This window comes from Fundulus heteroclitus, chromosome 4 (assembly GCF_011125445.2).
Source record: "Fundulus heteroclitus isolate FHET01 chromosome 4, MU-UCD_Fhet_4.1, whole genome shotgun sequence".
In the NCBI taxonomy this organism is placed as follows: domain Eukaryota; kingdom Metazoa; phylum Chordata; class Actinopteri; order Cyprinodontiformes; family Fundulidae; genus Fundulus; species Fundulus heteroclitus.
This window is the reverse complement of record NC_046364.1, coordinates 26791872-26815967: the sequence shown is the minus strand read 5'-3', so window position 1 is coordinate 26815967 and position 24096 is coordinate 26791872. Positions and strand designations below refer to the sequence as shown.

Below are 24096 nucleotides of genomic sequence, written 5' to 3'. Positions count from 1 at the left end.
TAGCTAATGGGATTTAGCTGCTTCTGGTACCCAAGTTAGGCAACTGCTTAGAAAATTCCCAGTTTTAAAAACTACTTACATTTTTCATCATAACCTTCTTGCCAGAGAGAGTGCTGGATTGATGGAGTTGACAGCAAGCTGGTTAAAGAGGGGAATTTCTCCTAAATGTTTCTGTTCTATCAAAGCTAAATTTATCAAATTTGATCAAATTCTGGGTTGGGAAAAATGCTCAAGCTAAGACTGTATTAAAAAAAACAGGCAATAAACTGTGAGCATTAACATGACTGTCGGTAAAGTAAATGGCCTAATCTAAGCTCAACACCAGTATAGCCTTGGCTAACTCGTATCAACTCCTCAGAACTCAGTGTTGCTTCACAAAGAGCAGAACAACAGAAATACACACAGAGCATAATAAGCACATTTAGTTTAGAAGCAGTGCTAAACTTAGCTAGAGTTCATTCTATTGTTTTTTAAACTCTTCCACCACGGTGTTGTATCTTTTACCAGTATCTTAGACAACCACCTGAATGTTTTACTTAAACATTCTGGAAATTTAATCCTACTAATTAAGACTGAATTAGAATTTCAACCTTGAACTCCCTAATATCTGCTGCTGATATTTAAATTGATTGTCAAGAGTACATTAAATATTTTGAATAGAGTAACTTAAAGATAACCTAATATGAAAAAAAAAATCACTTTTCATGTTTTTGTACTTCCATTTGGGTCTCTACAGCTTCTAGAAACAGTCCTAAGTGGGGGACAATCCAGCTGTTTTTTTCGCAATCAGTAAATGTTTCGTTAGTGTCTGGAAAACGAGCCATTTCAAAAGCTTAAAATTATTACGTCACAGTCAGTGGGTACCGCCTCACCTAGCAATCCAAGTGCGGTAAAACTGTAACATACAAAAATTTAACACATGACTTTTAAATCACATCTTACGTTGGAGTTATTATTGTCTAAATAAAATGTTCACATTTGACATTTTCACATGTGTAAAGTGCAGGTGTAAACATTGAGTTGGGGCGTGGCCAGGTACAGCTTATTTGAATAAAAGTGACAGAGCCCTAAAAACAGCTCTTTCTGAAAGGAGCTCAAAATTAACTGTCGTTAACTGAGAAGGATTTTGTGCAAAACAAAAAAAAAAACTATTATTATCTTCAGGAGGCATAATAGGTCACCTCTAAAACAGATTCTGGCATGTTCTCTCACACTTCTGTGTCTCTATCCGTCAACAACAAAAAAAGACTAAATATGAAAGTATATAAACTTCATGTTTCTCTGTGCTTTTTGTTTCTAGATAAAATAAATTACATGATGTTCACTTTTAATTTTAACACTATAAATTTGTGAAACCATGGTATTTTTGCCTATGGTTAAACAGCGAGAATCTAATATAACCCAAACACAAAACATTGTTAAAATTGTGCCTTACTGTTCTTCCTATTTATAGCTTTTGGCTTGTTAAGATGATGATGGAAACTGCATTTTTACACTGTTTTGTGGGCAAATGCCCATTTTATGGAAAAATTGACTAGATGGCAGAAGGAATGCTTGTTTGAAACTCTTCCTACTCAATGATCCCCACAGTCGTGGGGTCCAAAGTAGGGCAGCCTTCAGATATATTGCCACTCCATAATTTCAAGCCGCACCCAAAAAGTAGATTGCAAAAACATTTCAACCAATTTTTAAGAAAGCTTTAGTAAATATGTGTTTGTTTATTCTGTCATAGTATATTCTAACCTTGAGTTTGAAAATGGAGGTAGCAACATTTCACTACAACTTTGTACTTTCAAAACCTGTTTAAAAACTAATTTTTATTATTTGGTATTTAAAGCCGACTGAATTGTAAAATATTTTATACTCAATCTTATGACTTTGTTGTGTTTTTAATTGCATCCTTTATTACTGTACTGTTTTAACATGTATTCTTTTATTGTTTAACACCTGTTCTTTTAACACTTTGATAAACTGTTGTTGTGTTTAAAGGTGCTCATCAATAAACTGGACTTAACTGGACTTTTCCAGAGGAAAGAGCAAAACAGAAACAGTGAAAAGTGAAAGTCACACATTTTACATCGGTGTGTCTGCATGAGTGAATCCTGAATAATTCTCTTTTCAGTTCCCTATTTCTGTTACTACACACACACACACACACACACACACACACACACACACACACACACACACACACACACAAGCTCACAGGAATTCTAGAGAATGTCATTAAATTGTATTAAATAGCCTTTTGTCCAGGGGGCAAGGACCACCAGATATATGATAATACATTAAGGCTCCATGGAAGCAGGCGCTGATCCGAGACCATTTTAAGACCACGCTTGGTGTTTGTGTCATTGTGGCTGTGTGGTGTGCATGTGCATGACATGCTAAAGAATGAGATGCCAGTCTGGAAAGAAGAAGAAGAAGAAAAAAAAAACAAGATGAAGAAGAGAGGATTTAGGGAAGTTGGCACAGAGGAGCAGAATAGGTGTGATCCATGAAAAGAGAAGGAAAGGGAGGGAGAGAACAAGGTGGAGCGACTGCACATGTGGCTCTCTAACAACTGTGACACATACTAATAGAAACATACCTAATAAATTACAAGCTTTCAGGGTCTGGCAAGCTGACATTTTCTCCGTACACGGGACAATTTCATATCTGCGGTGCAAAGTCGAGGGGCTGCCGGACCAAATTGCATCACACAGAGATGCCAAAGGATTAGCATAAAAATTAACACTTAAATTTCAGCTTATTGTCAACCCCACTCCTGCACCGGCTGCCTCACAACAATCAATTCCTCTTAGGAATTTGATTAGATTCCATGATGCTTATTATCCCAGTCATGTTTGCCTGCCCCCTTCACAACCGCTGCCGTACGCACACACCAATGGCAAAGTCAGAGCTCTGCCTTTCACAACTGCCTGGACCTTTTGTTTAAATGGAATTAATTGGAAAATAAATCAAAAGGTGTGGCATTTCTTTTGACAGATAATGCCTCATCCCCTGTCTCCTTGTTTATCTAGCGGTTTGGTGTCTTCTGCGTGCACAGAAATCCCATCCCGACACTTAGGTTCTGCTTTTAACAGTCTTGTAAGTACGGGACCGACACTGAATAACAGGAGTGTCACTAGATTTTATAACGTTAAAATGCCATAATGTTGCTTTTTAAGTGCAACTCAGTGCAGTGTCTGAAGTGCTATCCAGTCGCTGTTAGCATGTGACCTCACATGGTCAAGAAAGTGTAAGCTACTATAAGACATTTTACAGAAAGACAGGAGGCAAATCTTGTCGACTAACATTGTTTCATTGAGTAAGTGGACAGCTGTTGGCTGCCTTAAAAGTAGCTAAAAGTTACTGAATGATGTCATCTCATAATTTGCGTAAATGAATGCAATTGTGATTGATGCTGTAGGAGAAGAAAAGGTAAACTGAACTACTGGGGAAAAAAACTTCCATCCTCCTCCATCTGAGCTTGGTACCAGCAAAACTGACCAAAATGATTGAGAATAGTGAGAATGATGTATGGTTTCATGGAAGACTCTTCATGTCTGGACGTTTGCTCAAAAATAGTTTGAGCAAACGTCCATATATTAAGAATATGGGTTTTGATGTTTGCTCAAAAATAGAGATGCATGTTATCGATTAATGAGTTCATCTAAAGTTGATTGATTTGAACTATTGACTAACAATTAATTGATAAGCAGCCATGTTCTTGAAAAACAGAGTTTTCTATTCTAATAAGGGAGTCTCTCCATAAGATGAAGGGCTAGAAGGGTTGAATAAATACTGAAGCAAATGAAACCGCAAAACTTTAATCTAATAAACCACTAATTGCCAATTAATGCACCCCTACTCAAAAATATATATAAAGTTGCTAGGCAGGCAACACTGTCGGTTAATAAATACTTTGTCGGACTGGCTATAAAAACTCAGTTACAAAGGTGTGAAAGCTGCCTCGTGAACCTTTAAAGAACTTTGGGTATTTAGTAGAAAAGTAAACAGACAAACGATGCCTAGAAACTTCTAGGATTGCAACTGGTTAACCATTAGCCATTAACAGAGCTAAAGTTAGCATCTGCTTCGGATCTTATCAGGGCTAAGATAAAGGGCTAGCTCACTCTGCTTATTGAGTTTGGACTGGATTTGATGGTCTGTTGTTCAGTGTGTAGTGAATAGTTAAATGCTTTTTGACACCGAGAACACCTTATGATTAAACCAGCACAAAAACTGTAATACACTTATCATGGATTCTTTAAAGCACAGTTTGTGATTATGAAAATATCCCCACAACGGGGATTCTTAGTTCCCCAAAAAGTGCTGATGAAGCTTGTGCTTAAACCATAAGTGCTTACTTTTCTCAGTCTGGTTATTAAGCAAATTCTCCCACTATTTCTTCCACTTTGTTTACTGCTAAAAGATGGAAAATAGAAAAAAAAATCAAGAGGATGTCACAATAAAAACATTTGTCAATTTCCATCTCTGCTGACGCTCGTTGCACAAGTATGTCCTATAAGAACGGTGCACGTTGGGTGGCTTTGGTTAAATTCTTGATTGTTTAGACAAATGGCATTTCATCGCATCCAGATGTCTTTAAGCTGTGCTCCACCACCAACGCTGCTTTCCACGGCACAAGCTGAATGTATACAAACATCTCCTCATAACTGCATTCCTCATCTGGGCCTGCAAGCGTCACAGCCCTCGTCATCGAGCTAAGATTACAGCCAGGAGCGTTAAACATTTGAGATTTAGATTTTTTTTTTTCTTTTGGGGCAGATCCAGACATGGGACACTTTATTTAAGTAAAAAGAACTGAAAAGTTTAGCTTTGTTTAGTTGTTGGCAAAGACTCCATCATCTTGTCAGTCAACCTTTTTGTTGCTGAGTGAAGCGATCTCAGTACTTTTAGGATTATTTTACTTTTTTATGAATTCAGGAGAGATGACAAGCGGACGTACACCCCAGCCTGGACACGCATCACAGGATAACGTACGCAGGGTCCTGAATAAAGATGCCCGTGGGGTTTAGAGAAGGAGAGAGGGAGAAGGAACAAATCGTCTGATGTTCTAAGTGGATAACAACAGCTCCTGCTATGCAGCGGCGGAGGCGAAGAATAATTTAAACCAGCTACCCGGGCCCTCCTTCCCCTCCCTCATCTCCTGGCCACCCCTCCATTCTTATGTTAACACGGATAAAGCCAAAATGGGCCACCCAGCAGCAGAACAGAGAGCAGAAACTTAAGTCCACACTTCAGGAAAAATAATCCAACTCTCGGCTCCTCTCTATGCAATATAACCTTGCTCTCTTTCACACACACACAAGCATGGTGCCTGGTAAGGGAAAGGCTGAAACACATACAGGCGGGAGGCACACACCAGTGCATTTACTGTGCCTTTAAAGTATATTACTTTTCAGACCAGGCTTTGAAGAATAATAAACCTGCCGCTTAACTAGGCTATTTTCCCTTTGACTGAACGGCGTGCAGTGGCAGGGAGAGGAATTCCTAAGTCTGTAAATGCAGAATAAACAGTCCTTTCTTTGTTGATCGTACAGCTCTGTTGTGTTTTTCGCTGATCAAGCCCCGATTCCTCTCATTTTCCCTCTTTGTCTGTCTGCCCCCCCACCCCCCCGATCTCCAACCTGAGAGCTGCTGCTGTGTTTGGTCTCCAAACAGCACATCTGAGGTGCACACCTCGCTGATATTTTATAGGTTCAAATCCCCAAGAATAGGCGAGGGAGAGAGTCATATTTTATGCCGGCAGTTTATTTTAACGGGGGCTTGTAATTAACGCAGCATGTCCTCTATCTCCCAGTCATCTATGCCAAGGCCTTTCTTTAAACAACTTTATTGTGAAATGTTTGCGTTCTCAGCGTTCGGCCGGGGCCCACACACGGAATATTATTTCATACTTCAAGGCGAGGGTAGGGAGCGTCAGGAGGAAGGGGAGGGCCAGGAGTATCTGGAAGAGTTTACGCTCCGAGCAGTTATTGTTTTTGATTATGGCAAGAGTCTCTTTAAAACAGATCAGGCCCAGCAAATTTTGCGCACGCCTACCTGAACGCCGTCAAGTCATGGTTGAGATGTGAGAGGCCGGAGAGACCCTGTTTATAGAAGAGGTGCGTGTGAAGCTGACCAAATACTCACTCTCAGCAGGATTTCTGGGAGCAAGCTCACGCTCTCTGCGAATAAATCCGTTTGCTAATGCCACGGGTTTGGGGTTCTTCTGGGGATCTAAATTTTGGGTTCACATTTCATTATCCAGTTTGACCCTGAGCTAACTCAGCAATTACTGTACACGTTTGGCACTGCCTTTCAGTGCTACCCTGCAGATCAGAAGAATGTGTTGATCACACCGATCAAGCTTATGGAATGTTATACGAGAATTGTAAAGGTTTTATCATTCTATTACAAAGGCACTTTATTGTTCATCTTAACATAAAAGACTAACCAAGGTCAGCATATTAGCCAATGGTGTGACAGCCTATATATTGGGCAATGGTTATATAATAACACTATGTGCTGTCTCCAACCTAATGGACACGAATGCATGAATGAATGAATGAAGATGGAGGTTCACCTTCTCGTCAGTAGCACCTTTCACAAAACATCTTGGCTCTAACCTGCCAAGACAAATCTTTGTTTAGGGCCCCAAAACGTCAGTCAGAAAATAAAACTCAACCCAAAACAATTTGTGCAAAACTTGCCACTTTGCTGGAGCTCTCCTCTCACAGTGCTCCCCTTCGGACTTTAAAGACGCTACTGGCGGGTCAGGCTCAAGTTCCATTCAACATGCAGCAAGGTGTGCAGAACACATTTAGATCCCCCCTGAACAGGAGCTCTGATGGTTGACATGCTTCACTGTGGACGCAAAGAACATTACCTCTGCTAAACAGGAGCACCGTGAGAGAAAATGTCTCATGGCAGAGGTCCGCCACTTTAGCTGCACTGTTGTATCCTGCTGAGCCATCAGTAACACTTCAGCAAATGGAGGCCAATAGAAAGTACAAAGGATGCCAAGCGCAGCGATGAGTCAAGACTTCACACGACACAGTTTATGCTATTAGAAGTATGGAATAAGAACTTGAGGCGAAACAATTCATTTCACTCCCAATAGCAGCTTTCTATTACATTTTACGTAAAATATCTCCAAAACTGCCTTTAAGAAGTAAGGGTCTGATATAGCAAGAGTTCATGAACTAAACTGGACTAGCTGGCAATGCGCATGAGTCATGCAGAGTTTGCTACATGTTCTAGGTAAGCCTTTAACACCATGCTTAGAGCTACCCTTTTTTACCTTGGTTCTAATCCTGTAAATCATGCAATAAAAGCTTAAGAAGTTCAGGCTATAGAACATCTTAAAACAATGTCAAGAATCTAAACCCAACTAATAATGCGGATGGTTTTAACAAACTTCTCCTAACTTCAGTTATGTTATAGTTCAGCTCTGCAGTCTTATTAGAATAGGAAATACAAGTCAACAATATGTATTACTATTAAGCAACAGGTATGTTGGAAATTGTATTTTCACAATGCATGTGAAACTAAGCCAGTCATATAAGGCAGTAAAGAGACCTGGAAGCACAATGAGATAAAGCTGCACATTATTAAATGTGATCACTATGATGATAAACAACTGAAAAAAACAGAAGGTGTAATTTGTGTCATTGGGCCATTTCACAATAAAAGCTCAAATTGTGTAAGAAGTAGCTTTACCTCATTTATTCTCCTGTATTTATTTAAACAGATCCACATGAATATGTCTCCTCACATCATTGCATTAATCCAACATCTTGCTACATCTCACAATGTGATTATATATAGGAATTTCTTTACCTATATCAAAATATTAGTTTATAAGGGATGACTGTAGGTCCCCAGACTGTCATGATAAAACTCCCACAGTTTAATATTTACTGTCTTCCACTTTCTTGACTAATTTGATCTTGGTCCCAAATAGTTTGGCTTATTACAAGGTAGCTGCGCAGTTAAACCCCAAACTATTCATGTCCCTGGCAGATTTATAACCACCTTCATTCAACCAAGAAGTTTGTTTCTGACAGGAAAGAGGCAGGTGTCTCTCAATAGACAAATGAAGAACAATGTCTCAGATAAAATAAATATTTTAAAAAGACATTTTTTAAATCAGTTACACCCACCTCACTAATTAGTGGAAAAATCTTTAAAGGCATTACAGCAATCAAACATCAACCAGCTTTTTAGATATTTCCAATGGTATTTACGCAATTTCTTTGGTAAACAGCTCCAAGATGGAAGGACGCCTTGCCATCACCCTAATCTTTGGCCTGGACAGAACTCATCTCTTGTGCGTAAAACTGGTTTGTGTTGTGTAAAGACTGTTTAAAGTCCCATCACAACATTGCTGCTGCCCCTTCAGTTTGATCAAATATACCTGAACAGCGTATGATGCCAGTCATTATGAGTCCATGCCTCCTGGTTACTGCATCCATCCAAACTCAGCCTGGGTGTTAATGAAAGCTTTCATATGGATAGTAAAAACCTTGTCCAGCCAATGCCTGCCATAGAAACATGGTGCAGATTGACTCAGGATTATTAAGAGACAAGAGTCCTGCATCTAGAAGACAGGAGCAGATGTACCAGGCTCTGTACTGCCAGGTACTTTGTTTACTGTGTTTTAAATGACCAAAACCGTCAAGATGATTGTGAGTAGCCTACAGATGCAACTTGGGTTTAGTGTAACACCTCTGCCCTACCTCACACAAACTCAAAAACAGACCAACAGTGCTTCTTCTATCTGCCTACTTTCTGAAACCTGAATTATCCCTACTTCTCAAATGGTGTCCTTCTGGGTGTATTCATTTTTATTTTATTTTTAAATCAGTGGACAATTACATGCTTCCAAGTAAGACCGAATTTCTACATCCTTACCATTCAGCACTTCCTAAGTCTTTTGCTGCTCTATGCTCTTAAATGCTTTATGGAGTTAAGAGCCTATAAAAGGATAAAGTGATATGTAGACACTTCTTTACCCTGGCAGAGGCCAAACAGATCGAACACAGAGAGTACCTGGCTGTTGGGTAAGCTGCAAGTTAGGAACAGTGTCGTCTTCTTCTGTTCTCAGTTATTCTTCTCTTACTCTTCTGGGCTTTGTGACTTTACCTCTCTCTTTCCCAGTTGATTAGATATAAGAAGACCTTAACTGATAGAGCTCAAAACAACAACGACAGTAATAAAAAACCTAAATTGCACACACCATGTATGCCTAGATACACAACCATCCTCAAATGCTCTCCAGACCAACAAGCCAGGAGAGTGGCCGCCCACCAGAGGCCCATCGATCGTACCTGAATCCACCAAAATCCCCACTCTGTCAAGCCCTTTCAATTTTTAATCACCGGCTCAATCATCAGAACAAGCGCCTGTACTGTCACACACACACACATACACACATACACACACAGAAATTCTATGCCAGAAATACGCTTAGCTGCAAAATAAAAGGTGCATCCTCTTACCACCTACAGTACTATGCTTGAAGGACTCTTAACCCCAGTGCCTGTGCACATATTTAAACAAACACCTATTTCCCTCCATCACTGACAAAACACAGAAACACTTACGGTACAAGGCCTGTTTTAAAATCTACTGAAGTCGGATTGCTTTCTCAACTGACAAATATTATTTAGACCGACAAACTGTTTCTGTGTGATTTTCTGTGATTGTGAGAGAGAGAGAAAAGGCATGTAAAGGAGTGGTGATCACCCGCCCCAGGCTTGTGGACCCAAAGACTGTAGCCAGTTTTGACCTTGGGCTACGCCATATTCATTACATCATTAGGTTACATCTTCATTAACTTTTCATTGTTTATGGAGGAGGCATGGGGCAGGGAAACAGGCAGAGGTGAGGGGATAAAGGGAGCTTTTATCAAAAAAAAAAAAAGCTAAAATAAAACTGCATTAGTGCACCTTGTTCTGTCTGCAACTTCTCTACAGAACTGGATGGGAAGATTGCTGGAATAGTCTAAAATTTCCAGAAAACATGTGACCTTTACCCACATTGTAATCAGTATCAATGAAGCAAATGGAAGAATTTGAAGTTAAAGTGATGCAATTTTAACTCTTTGATGGCAGGCTTGTGGGACCACTTGTGGGACCCCAAAAGCTGTTGAGGAGAGGGCTCAGAAAATGGAGAACTTCTGGAGAGAAAGCAGGGTGACGTGCCAACTGAACTTGCTGCTCCTGGACCAGTAAGTATTAATCAATGAGTTTGCTTATTCTGACACGTGATAAAATTTAGAATCATGAAAAGTCGAAAGCATTTCCTGTCGCTATTAAACTGACTTTTCCCCGTTGACAATGTTCAATATGGTCTCTTTTACTGCCGTCCTGGGCTTCACCAATTTTAGTAATGTTCTGTGTTTGTTGTGTTTCTTCTTGTCTTTTATTGTTTTACGCCATTTTGCATGTTTACTTTCAGGGGACTTCTGTCATATGTCTAGTGTCCTATGTATGTTGTTATCATTCACCTGCCGAGAGAGAAGCAGATAGAAACTAGCCTTGGGTGATAATCTGGCATATTTACCACCACTGTGTATTTCTTCATTAATATACACAATTCCTGTTTTAAATAAAAAAAAAGTAGTGCATGAACTAATGCTGCCATATTGCAAAGGTTCAACCTAGTGGTAGTGGTGGTGGTGTAATGTGTGTGAGCAATATTTTCTAAGCCCAATTTGAGCTCTTTAGTACAAACTGAGCATATACTAAATGCCACACTCTACCAGAGTTTTGTTGCTGACCATATCCATCCCTTTGTGACGAAAGTCCAGCAGCATAATGCACCAGCTCGTATGGAATTGTGTCAAAATGAAGCAAATATCTCAACAATGTTTTTCACTCTCTGTTAAACATGCACCATGCATAAAGATTAAGGTCATTCTGAAGGCAAAAGGAGTCCAACCTAATATTAGCAAAGTGTACATAATAAAGTGGCTGGCAAGCATAATAATAATCATAATAATAATAATAATGATAATAATAATAGTTTGTGAGTGTACAACAGTTACTGATGGCCCGGTGACATGAGACTGAATACAACTAATTGCACAAGTACCTAACACCTAATAGATATAGAACCCTAGTGGGAGCCCATGAGAAAATTTAAGAGACTCGTTAACAAATTTTCATCAAATTGTGTTTGTGCTTGTGTTTTCGAAGACTGGCCTTGCAGCAACCAGAAGTTGTGCTTTCAGCACCATTTTCGCTTTCTGTCATTTCCTCTGCAAGTTTCAAACAAAGAAACCAGATTGACATCTCCGGGTGTTTTCAACCATGGGGTCTAGCTATAAAGGGCAGCTAGCTGGAATATAACTCATCCTCCCTCTGTGTTTCACGTATTTGAACAGTTTTAGAATCTGGCTCAACTCCACTGATTTTCATGAACAAACAGGATAGATGTCCCTGTGTGTCGCAAGCTGCTGAACGCTTGCTAGTTCACACCTTTTCACACAGAAAACTCACAAGGGGCGGAAAGGCAAAATTGCTACTTTTTTTGGGCGTTTCTTAGGAAAAGTGTTGCGGAGTCCAAATGTAATTCTGATGTTGACTAGAAAAGGGGTCAAACAGCGGCACTGTGTTTAGGTAACATCTAAATACAGAATTATACTCCAATACTCGAGATGACTCAAATCACCATTTGCAAATTAATGAATACTGATTCATTAAGGAAAATGAATCCTTTGGGAAAAATAAGGAAAGAGAAAAAATATCCCAGGAGAGAGCTTAATATATCATTAAACCCACTTACTTATGCAAAAAAAGAGATCAAAAAAGAAAAGCAGGGTTTTATGTTACAGTGGGATGAGGCAGTAGGGGCTCGGGATTCGCTTAAATTTGCTACAGATTTATTTAACCTCAGTTGGGATTAATTTAGGATATACAGTTCTGTTTTCTTGTTCTTCCCCTGACACCTTTTTTTAATAACACAAAGTTCTTTTTCTCCATCAGTCAAAAATGAGCCAGGAACGTTTGATTGGTGTCTTGCCCACAGGTTCTGCCCAGAGACTTACTGCCAACCTGTCTGGGCTGTGGCCCGCTTTTTATTCTATTTCATAAGAGAGGACCTGATGAGCATGTAAAGCGTGTTTTGATTATAAAAATGGAAACAATAAAAAAGGACCAAAAAGAAGCAAAGATCTGATTGAAAACGTAGAAACTGACCTGTGTTTTTCAATATCACACTGGAACCCACTGAGCGTGACCCATGTAGTATCACAGTTATGTTTTGGAAACTGTGATTTATACTCAATTTTGCCTCATTTCCTTAAAAAACACTAGCCATCTTCGTCCTTTCTGATATCCAGAAGGCGAGTTAACACATTGGCTTGGCTGATGCGTTGTCACTAAAACCAGGGAGATAGAGCACATCGTCCCAGTTCTAAAGTCCTTCCACTGGCTACATGTAGCTCAGAGAATATACTTTAAAATACTTTTATTGGTTTACAAATCACTAAACAGCTTAGCACCAAAATATATTAAAGACCCGTTGTTGCTGTATCAACCCTCTAGACCACTCAGATCTTCTGGTTCTGATCTGCTCTGCATACCCAGAACCAAGCAAGGAGAAACAGCTATGCTCCAAAAATCTGAAACAAAACTCAAGAAAACTGCTGAAACACTGCGTACCTTTTAATCAAGACTAAAAACCACCTGTTTGGAGTTGCTTTTGGCCCATAATAACAGGACTAATGACTAACATATTTGATGTGTATCGATGTTTTTACCTGATACAATTTCCTGTTTGTTACTGGTCTCATAATTTATGACCATTTCGATGTGTTTAAGATGTTTCTATGTTTTTACAATGAAGCACTTTGAAGTGCCTTACTGCTGAAATGTGCTATACACATAAACTACACATAAACTTGACTTTACACATTGTCATTTCTGTTACGGCTGCTACTCTCCTCTTGGTGAATTAACTACATAGGGGTTGGATGTGTTGCTACGATAGAAGTCCAAGACAACACAGGTGTGGCAGTTTTGTTTCTAAATATGAGTCATTGAATTACTACCATCATTTGTTTAGAAACACTAATTCAACTCTGCCCCTTTTGGCATCCCTGGCAAAAAAACTTGACGTTCTCATGTTCCCATGAAGGTAAAAAATGCAGTTTCCATCTACCATGGGAGAATAAATAAGCATATACTAGGAGTGTAACAACATCTAGTCATTTTAAAATGCCAAATATTTCTCGTCAAGTGAAGTCTGTCCAGTGCTGAATATTTGATAGAATCAGAATTGAGTAGTTAGCTTGTTGTTTTTTTGCATTGTGTTTCACTCAAATTCACACACAAGGTCCTTCTTTGCTACATCCCTTAGTGAGAGAGAGAACAGGAACATGTGTGGTGCTTATTTAAAATGCAAATATGCCGGGACATGTTCTGAGGTGTCCACGCTGCCTTAACGTTCATGCCTAGTGTATTCTGGTCACTGGGGGACAGTGGGACATGCTTCATTGGAAGCAAGTGACTCAAAAAGAATATTCTGAGCCAAAGGAAGTCTGATCAGCTCCAGTCCAAAATCTGAATTACTTAGACCGATTAAACCTGGACTGTATACCTCTGTATTTAACAGAGATTCTTTCAAACACAAATGTATGAGATCTCAACTTTATTTGTCAATGTGAAAACTACTCTGATGCTCAGATTGCAGATCGGTAGTTGTCCGCTTCATGTAGGCAAAGAGGATTAAATCTCAATCTAATAACTCATCTGCTAGTTGGAGCTAGATGGGCTAGCTGATGGCTCAAGAATGCATTTTAAGGTTTATTCCATCTTTTTTATAAATAGTGACATCCTGCAAGAGTCTTCTTTTTCATCTTTTAAAAGACACACGTAATCATGATGTCATCTCCACCAACAGCAAGAAGCTCAAAATGGAAATTTAACCTGAAGTGACAATAGCAGAGAATATAGCATATTTGCTCCGTTAAATCCAGTCTACATGGAAAACGATAGCAAATGACACAGAGGATAACTTGGTAGATAATAATGGAAGATGTAAAGACAAAATTAGAAACTCCCTTCCAACCTTAGACTCAAGATATTTGATTACATGAATGTTGTTTTAGTTATTGAATATGCTTCTGAGAACAATGCATGATTGCATCAGTAATGCATGCATGCATGCATACCACACACAGCCTCTTAGTTGATTTTTATCTTGCAAGTCTTGTTTTCCAGAAAGCTTCAAAAAGCACTGTGTGCAGATACACCATGGTCACTTGTTTAGTCTCAAGTCTATTGTTGCAACAAATGAGATATGGAATATCTTGAAATATAATGAAAGTCCACATAAAAATGTCATTCCAGTATTCATTGCTTTTTTACACTCCGATTTTATTTGCCTCAACACAAGAAGGCTTTAGTTCAAGATTTAAGTGATTGGGTAAAAACAGCTCATCCGGTGGCAGCTGTTTTTTTTATCAGCAGCAAGTATCAATTTCATCATGTTTGCAAGCTGATACAGTAAAGAAAGAAACTACAAAACCTCTTAAACTAAAGGATCGCAGACAACAAAGCATAAAGAAAAGCCCTGCCATTATCACAAAATACACTGACCAATGGACTCTATATGGATTTCAGTTACTTTTAAAACAATTGCATGTTCTTGCATTTTGAGGGCCCAGAACTTTTTGCTTTGCTGCCGTGCGTGCGTGCGAGGCGCCTGAACTGCCTGGCAGCTTGGAGCGGGGAGGGAACGGGGCTTCACAGAGAGCATTAGGAAGAGCCTCAGATGGTGTAAAAGTTCTGAGGTGAGACGGATTTTTGTCTGTTTGACAGATAACATCCTTTTTTCTTCTCTGTCTCAGCATCAGTTGTGTCTGCCCCAAAGCATTACTGTCAACTGATCTATGATTAAACCACTTTAACCTCCCTTCCCATTAAGCCTCATGGCTGTATTCACTGTCAGTGTACTCAACACCTGCTAGGAGCCCCGTTCTTTTTTTTTTTTTTTTTTTACCATGTTTGACTTCTAGGGACAAGTGCTTTAAAGTAGTTTGAGCAGAGAATTCAACGTTAATTTTGAAGTTTAAAGCCAGGGATAATTTCCGTGAGGTTCAGGGTGAAAGGGAGCATAGAGAGCTGTGGAAAAGGTGGGATTTATTCTTTAAACCAATGCAGAGTTTTTCTAACAGCTTACTGAGCTGTTGCTGGGCTGCTTTCCTTAATTACAGCTGGGGAAAAAGCATTTCACTGCATAAGAGAATGAAAATTACAGTGGATGAATCTAAAAAGGATTTGGTCACAGTGGCAATTGAGTCTGCTCTGACACCTGGGCTGGCTAAATTTGTTAATAGGCTTAGCTTGCTGAATTTCATTTTTTTTGTCCTTTTTACATTAGTGTACCAAATGATCAGGGAACAGGTTCTCATATTGGGCCTTTATCGTTATTATTTTTGCTTTTAATGACAAACATGGCCAGTCACAGGTTGGTATTTCCAATGCTTGCTTAATGCCAGACCAAATTTAAAACATGAGAACTACCCAAATCCTGGTGCATCCATCCCTTAACCGCTGCTTTTCTACTTAAAAGAACCATTACCTTTCTCTAGTTAGTTTCATTCTACTATAGCTCCTTTAACAAAATGACTTCCTGTTTTTGTTAATCTTGCAATTAAGAAAAAATATAGTTAATACCAGCAAAGTCTTTCCAGTAAAATGTGTCAATAATCTTTTTTGATTGTTTTACAAATGCCCTAACAAGGTATTTGGTGGTTCCCTGACTACAAATGTCTACAAGGCCATACGTTTTCATGAGTTTGGTAAACCTCCTAACCCTGATTAGGTCCTTGATTAAATAAATAAATAGAAATAAAAAGTGAGAAGGGTGTTAGAAGCTATCCACATGAGGTTTGTCATTGCTTCAACAAAGAAATGGAATTCTACTTTGTTCTTTTTTATTTTATTTTATTCCTGCTCTTTGTTTATTAAATGTTTATTGGATTGAGTGTTTTATTGTTGATTTTGTAAGGTGACCTTGAGTGTTTAGAAAGGTGCCTATAAGTAAAATGGATTATTATTATTATTATTATTATTATTATTATTATTATTATTATTATTATTATTACAATCCCTGAAACAATATTTTTTGGAAAAGGAAACCTTCCATTTTTTTTTAAATAATCAAGCCATATCATCAAATCTAAATTAGGCTTCATCTGAAAATTTCAGATAATAGCTCCTAGTTCCTTGGCCTTTCATGAAGTGAACAGTAAAAGCTCTATCATGGGTAGGAAAGGAGCTTCAGGCTGCTGTGCTGATTTCGGACACCCTTTAACTCCGACATCATTACGTGACAGAAACACACAAGGGTGATTCTAGTCAAATCTGGGCCTACAGCCTTCTGAAAAAGAAGTACAAAGTGCACACTATCTTCTCTCTGGACATTTTTTGTTAATTTTGTGAAGTGGGCTTTGCTTATAAATCATGTCACACAAAGAATTGTGGGATTCGTTATAGCTACTTAGCACCGGTAAGGGACATTGCGAGGTTCCTATGCTAAAGGAGCCATGATAGTAAGCATGGCTCCTTTTCCTACCTCCTACCTTACCGACTGCACTATTCAGACAGCACTTATCATGGCTGCCACACTTCCACTTTGGCTAAAGTGCTTACCAATTAGACCTTTTCAGATCCAGCCTGATTCGTGGACCTCAAAACATGTCAGCTCTCTTTGCCTTATTCTCTGTTCTTGGTGTATTTCTGTTGGCCGCACAACAGCGCCACACACAGGCCTGGCATAGTTAATTTTACATTATTGAGTCTTTTTCCATGTTTTAGTGTAGTTAAAGAGATTTAAAAATATATATTCTGTTTAGGAGGTATTATACCAAAATGACAATCACAAAGATCGCTTTCAAAAGCCTAAGTATTACACTAGAAAAAAAACTTCCTGTATATTCAGTTCTATGTGTGATCTACAATAGCTTGCCATGAAACATTTGGTTAAGGAGGCCGGTAACTTTAAAAGAGATTGAAGTTTGGGGAAGCTACACACATAACTGTAAACCTGTTTTATTTATTAATGTTCTAACCTGACAGTATATGTTTCTGTCATGCTTTACTCTGAAGCCCTTTGTAATTGTATCTGTGATCAGTGCTATAAAAAATAAATAATACTCAATAGGATATCAACACTTCAGACCTGATAGATGTGTCAGCACTAACCGAGCCAGCTTGATTCCACTTTTTTATTTTACTATTGTATTTATTAATTTAATAATGACATATTAGCTGTCCTGTTACGCAGTACTGTGCACAAATGTGTTTAATTAGTTTTCCCTGGCTTTGATTATATTGGACAAAATGCCTTCCTCCCACAAGTTTGCACAATAAAACTGAACTCGAACTGTAAACTTCTCATTTGCACACTGAAGGCCATTGTACTAACCATCAAATTTAAAAGCTTATGCCTCGTTTTGCACCCCCACGGAGTGTGACGCAGCCAAAAGAGGGACAATATGGCGAGCAGGAGATAGAGGGAGATCAACATGAAAACAAGACTGTGTCTCTTCATACTATCTCTCTGTCCCCGTTGCATGTAAGCATCGCCAAAATATCAGCCCAGATGTACATTTGTTTAATAGTGCAAGTTTTTCCTGATGAGGTCAGGCCTCAGTAGATGAATATACTATCAATAAACATCAATTTCCTAATTCTCTAAGAAGTTAAACTGATTGTTAAATGAGTTGCTTCCAGTCATAGGTTCAGATCAACTTTACTAGCTTTAAACACCGACAAACGTTTCTGTGAGTGTAGAGAACAGAGCAAAATTAAATAGATGGAAGTAAGTTGACAGGAAGCAGATAGAGAAATTCTACATGGACAAAAGTTATTAGGATGACTGCTGGATGACATTAAACTAATTACTTTGACTTCCTCTAAAGAAACCTTGACAAATAAAGTTAATTTAGTTCAAGTGGTGAACTGTAAACGTAGATTAAATAAACCTTTAACTTTTTTTTTTTATTTCACAGCAATTGAGTAAAAAAGCACTTTTAGTAGTGCTGGATGGAGCATACATTCCCCTTACACTTTTCACATGTTGAAATAATAAATCTTAATGTATTTAACTGGAACTATATGCCACCAACAATAAGTAGTGCATAATTTTCAAGTGGAAGGAAAACAGTACATGGTTTTCTGTAAAAAATCTGTAAATTGTGGAATACATTTGTAGCTAATCCCTTTTAATCAATACTTTGAACAGCCACCTTTCACAGGAAATACAGCTTCACATCTGCTGGGCTTTGTATCTACCAGCTCACTACAAATATTATCTTGCCCATTCTTCTTTGCAAAAGAGCTAAGGCTCGTTCAGAAAACTAACAGTTTTTATTTTTTTCCACAGAATTGCTATGAATTCAGCTCCATCCGCTTCCCCATCAACTCTGACCAGCTGCCATGTCCCTACAGAGGAAAAGCATCCCCACAGCATGATGCTGCCACCACCACGGGTCTCCTTGTGGAGGCTGTTTTCAGTGGGATTTGCTGTATTATTTTCAATCTGATTTAAGTCATAAATCCCAGTTAAGTATATTTAACTTCTCAGTTGTAATGTGAAAAAATAGAGAAAGGTTCAAAGGTTTTTCACTGGAATGAATTAAGTGAAGTGAAAGGTTACTTGCTTTCTCGCTGTCTTAAAGCCCAATAACAGCAGACAGAACCCTTCTTTCTTCTATAGACCTGACTTTTATTCTCTTGAATACATGTCCGTTTTTAATCTTTGCTTCCTGATTGAATTTTGCTGGTGACTGACTTTATTTCCTGTGTTTGTGTCTTGAATTCTCCGCCTATCCCTCAGTGGGCCTCCCTCCACATTTGGGTCATACCACCTCGGATTTAAGTCAAATTCTACAGCACTTCAAGCATTCAACGACATTCCCCCCAAAAAACATTTAGAAGTTGGTTAGAACTGGAAGTCAGAGTTTTTTTTGTTTTCTGTTTCATAAAACCCATAGATGACATGGATCAATAGCGTTAGCGCTAATGCTTTCTCGAGTGTGTCGTCACTGGACCACACACAGACCTCACACAAACCCACAGCAATCAGAGTGCAGCCTTCGCAATCTGACAGAGAGCACCACTTGGGAAATGAGGCGGTGTGTGTGTGTCGGAGTGTGTGCCGTGCACATGTGTGTAAAGGGTGGGGTGGGGACCCCCTGAGCCCTTGGGATGGTGTGTCACATAAGCTCCATCACAAGGCTGCTTTATTGAGCCTGGCATGGGTCAGACCCCTACTGTCATCTTCAAATATGCCGGCCACCTGCTCACACACGCGTACAGAGACACACACACTCGAGCATGCACTCACATACATGCTCGCACATCCGCTGCGCGACACGTTCATGCATACACAAATGCGGTACACATGGCTCGGTGAGAATTCATCTGGTGTTTTCTGGTAAGTGCAACAAAAACACCAAATCTGGATGTGTCACGTTCATCTCCCAAGACCCCTGAGCAGAGGGGCTAATTTCAAACAGCCTCTCCACGCACCAGCTTTTGTCCTTTATTTCCCACCAACTTACTTCTTATTCTTTGAGAATTTTTTTTTTCCTGTTTAATGCTCTAACTTTAGAGTGAAAACACTTTTTATGCACACACATTCTTTTGCTAATGGCTATTTATTTAAAAAAGGAAAAAAAAAAACTGACTGAAAATCCGAGATATGTGGCCCAGTCCTTGTATCACAGATAGAAATTAGCTTTGCAAAAAGATGTGAAGCATTGCCACAATCATTCCTAAACAGATAAGCAAATCAGGGGCGTTCTCTTCTGTTTTTTTTTTTTTGTTGTTTTTTTAACTAATAACGCCTATTTTTCTTTTCCTTAATTTTCTCAGTGCAGTGTAGTGCTTCTCTGTACATGTACCTTCTGCTTCTATACAACTGTCACACACTGAGCTCTTCATTACCAGCTAAATGAGCGAATGTTTGTTAAAAAAAAAAAAGAAAAAAAAAAAGAGAAAATCTAGCACGGACAGGCTTCTTTTTCCTCAAAAAGCACAAGAATAGTTGTTTGCACGAGTGCATGAATCAGTGTGTGCATGTGGCTGTTTTATGTAACACTGCTTGTGTGTGCCCGTGTGTGTGTGTGTGTGTGTGTGTGTGTGTGTGTGTGTGTGTGTGTTCCCTGATGGAGATAAGTCTGAGTGGTTAGGAGGGAACAGATGTCAGCTGGTGTCGGCTGCCAGGAAGATTGAACAAAGCCAATCACGTTTTCTTCCTGTCCAAAACGCATGGCAGAGGGAGACCTGCATCTAACAACAATTTGTGGCATTAACTCCGAGCACGACACCCCGCCTGCAAACTCTCACCGCTCTGTCTCTATCTCTCACACACATCCAGACGCACGCACGCCCACTCCCGCGCGCACACACTCCGCTGCCGTCCTGTTTAGAGTAAATATGGTAAACAACTGCTGGAGATATGAAAGGTAGCAGGGGGAGCAAACAAAATGGCGTCTGTAACATGATCCTCTCTCATTGCTACAGTAGCTTAATCATTCATGGGGCTGTACAGTGAAAGGAGAAGTTACCAGTACTTATGCGTAGTTCTTGTTTTTTTTTTTTAGTGACAAATAATTTATCAATTCAGCTGCGTGATACCGTAAAGTATATTTTTAAGGCTTGTTGAAGAAAATACTTTCTCATCCTCACAGAGCCACTGCAGAAAATTAGAAATGTTCATTCAGTTTCCCTCTGTCTCTTTTTCAATTGTTGCCACTTGTTCTTTCTCCGTTGAGAACGATCGCATTAACACTACGTCCTTTTCACGCACTAAGAGAAGAAAAAAAAAGTGTAGAAGCCGAACTGGGAGGGAAGCACAGAGATTTTAATTCTTTTGGAAGAGGAGAGTGAGTCATGGAGAAACTCAGCCTGCATTGTTAACAATGGGGAGCACTGTATGAGGGATGAGCATCTCCTTGTGTTTGCAGGAGTAGAAGATGTAAGAATACCCACTCTTGGTCGGGCACGTGCAGCATCCATTTTTTTTTCCTTATTTGAAAGTATAATCAGATGTGTAAGAACTAACCTTTCTCTCAAGGCAGAATACAGTCACAGAAATATCAAAAAGTCAAGCAGAGATTTCTCTGTTGGGCTGCGGAATCAGGGACCAAGACATTGTTTGAGAGGAATAAGACGGTTACCAAAAAATGACTTGTCCAGTGGTGGCTCTTACATACAGTAGATGAGAAAATGGCCAAGCCTCTCCTTATCCTTATCTTGAACCATAGATAATCAAAGGTAGTCCAGAGTCCCAAAAAAAAACAGGACCTATTTTTTTAATTTCAAGAAATATACAGCTAAGATGCCAGATACAATGTTATCAACACCCAGGGGTGTACAACCATATTTTTTTGGTCAGTTTTTGGACAATGTAAAACAGTAATTGAGGACTGTTGCTTCCTTAACTGGACATTCAAGGAAGCAACAAAATGCTTGTTCACGGTGCGAGTGACATTACTCATTTCATTAATTGGGAGCGCTCATGCCCCCATGATGGAATGGCGCCCTGGGTGGCGAGTCAAACTGCCTCGACCAATGGGAAAGTTGAAATTTCACACTTTTTCACGGATGTTCAAACCTTTGAATGTATGGTTCACTTTTGGTCAGTTGGTTTACTTTGAGCGGTTAGCAAATGACAAAAATGTTACAGCCATTACAGCCATTCAAACCTTTAATCCCAATAATGTTTAGATTTGACAAGTTTGTAAATAGAAGTTTAGGATTATCTAAAGAAAAGGCAGTGCATGTCATTGGTAACTGTTCATAACAATATTCTTCCAATCTAAACATGTACTGTTAAATAGAACCTGTTAATCAGAATCAGCTTTATTGCCAAAGATTGTTGACTTCAGTTTCAAGCATCCTCAGAGCACATGTACAAAACCAGTCAGAGTAGTTAGTTGTAGTTATTTGTTATAAAACTAATAGCTGACAAATAAATAACATTTATTATGGTTCAAGTGAAAAACATTCATTGAATTTTACACTACCTTACCTTTTCATTAGCTGGTTACCGCCAGGAAAGCCTAAAATGCTCAATTGTGTGAATCAGTTCACATGATTGGTCATTTTTATAGAGGACGGACCAAAAAAGTTTCTCTGTAAATAGCCGTCAAATAAATATGTGAGAGATGTTTGAAGATTTTTTTTTTGACAGCGTTCTTATGAATGACTAATCCACGTGAGTACAAAATTAAGAAACATTGATTTAATACAGGTAAGGTTTTGACAGCTAAAAAGTGCTCGTCTGGATACCACCTAAAGAATCGGAACTACTCATTTAAGAACGCAACGGCAAATTAGCTACTTTAAGATGACACACACACATCCAAACGTATGCGAATGTGTGTGTGTGTGTGTGTGTGTGTGTTAATCGCCATGAGACCTAGCCTTGACTGACAGATCCTCAAAGGATGTCTGCTACAAATCTGTTGACCTTTGACCTCCTGACTCAGTTGTAAAAACCACTCTCCATTTTCTTTAAGACTTTAACAGCCTGCCAAGTGGTGTGTGTTCATCTGATTGTGCATACACATGTGTTTGTGTGCGTGCGTGTGTGCATGTGTGTGTGTGTGTGTTTGTGTGCGTGCACATATGTCCATCTGTGTGTGTGTCTTTGTGCGTGCACGTGTGTGCATCTGTGTGTGTGTGTGTGTGTGTGTGTGTGTGTGTGCGCGCGCATGTGCATAACCGCTCGTGTGTGCATTTACCTTTGTCTGTTGTGTGTGCAAGCCTTGCTTGTGTGTGAGTGTGCGGTATAACCCAGAGGTTAAAGAGCAATCTGCAGCCAATTAAGCGCTTCACTAGGAGGGCCTTGCTTCCATGAATGAGAGGAATGCTCCATGAGCTTAAGAGGGAGAGACTTGACGGAGTGCTCTGAATGCCGTGTGTGTGGTAGCCGTGTGTCATGGCTCCCATGTTTACAGTGCAGGTTTGCGTGCTGGTAACAATTAAGTGTCAGAGAGCTAATGTACGGGTTTAAAAGTTCACCACATACAAGCTTTCAAACAGAAAGCTTGAAAGCAGGATGCCCTACCAAAAAACCTCACGCCAACTGAGTGAAGCGAGTCTCCTAAAGATCAACTAGTATAGCAGTAAAATAAAAAAAAAGAATCCCACTGTGTTTTCTTCTTCTTCTTTTTTGTTGTTATTCTTTTTGTGGGAGGGGGGGGGGGGGTAACAAAGGGAAGGTGTCAATGATGTTAAAAAAAATTATACAAAGACGAAAGACAGATTATATGAACCTTTCACTTGGGAATTTTGGAACAGCAGCATTTCCGTAAAATGTAAAAGAAAATTATTCAAATTTTTTTAAAAAAAAGTAAATTAGAAGGATTATTATTACCTGCAAGAATGACTTAAAGAACTAACATTTGAGGCCACAAACCTAAGCCAAACACCATGCAGCTTTGATCCTTCTGGCGGTACCGCATCAAGAACTGTTTATGAAAAGCAGAGCAGTAAACTGTGGAAATATTTATTGTGGTCAGACAAATTGGTATTCCAGATTTTTATGGGGGGAAATGAATGCTATGCCCTCTTGAGCAGGAAAGAAGAAAGCTTCAGACTGCAAGGATTAGCTCTGAGTCATGTACAAATTCATTCAGAGATTTTTGATGACCGTTAGAATAACACGTGTTGAGGCTGTTCAAGGGGAAAACTGCTGCCTAGTTTGGTTACCTGGAGACTCTAAATTGCCGTTCGGTGTGATTATGTTTGTGTCGCCTTGGCTGGGCTGGGCTGTCCAGGATGTAACCTGCCTCTCACCTGCTGGCCATCAGGGAAAGGCACCAAACTCCTCTGGGACCATGCAAGGAGTAGTTTGGCACAGAGCATGTCCTCAAGACACTTTTTTCCAGAGACATGTATGTATTTTGTCAAGAAGATAATGTGAAACCACATCCGAGAAAAGGAGTAAAGGTATTGGACTGTTTTGTTATACTCTAGATCTCTGTCCAACAAGGACATATGGCGTCTTCTTTGCAAGAATTTGAGATAAAAGGAATTCCTCAATTCCAGGTCCAGGCCTAGCCACAAATGAGGTCCT

At 39.4% G+C, this 24096-nt stretch overlaps 1 protein-coding gene across 6 annotated transcripts in view; it reads right to left on the bottom strand.

The window, feature by feature from the left end:
- znf536 (zinc finger protein 536) overlaps positions 1-24096 on the bottom strand; it is a 229810-nt gene that overhangs the window by 138528 nt on the left and 67186 nt on the right. The gene's annotated exons all lie outside the window — the stretch shown is intronic.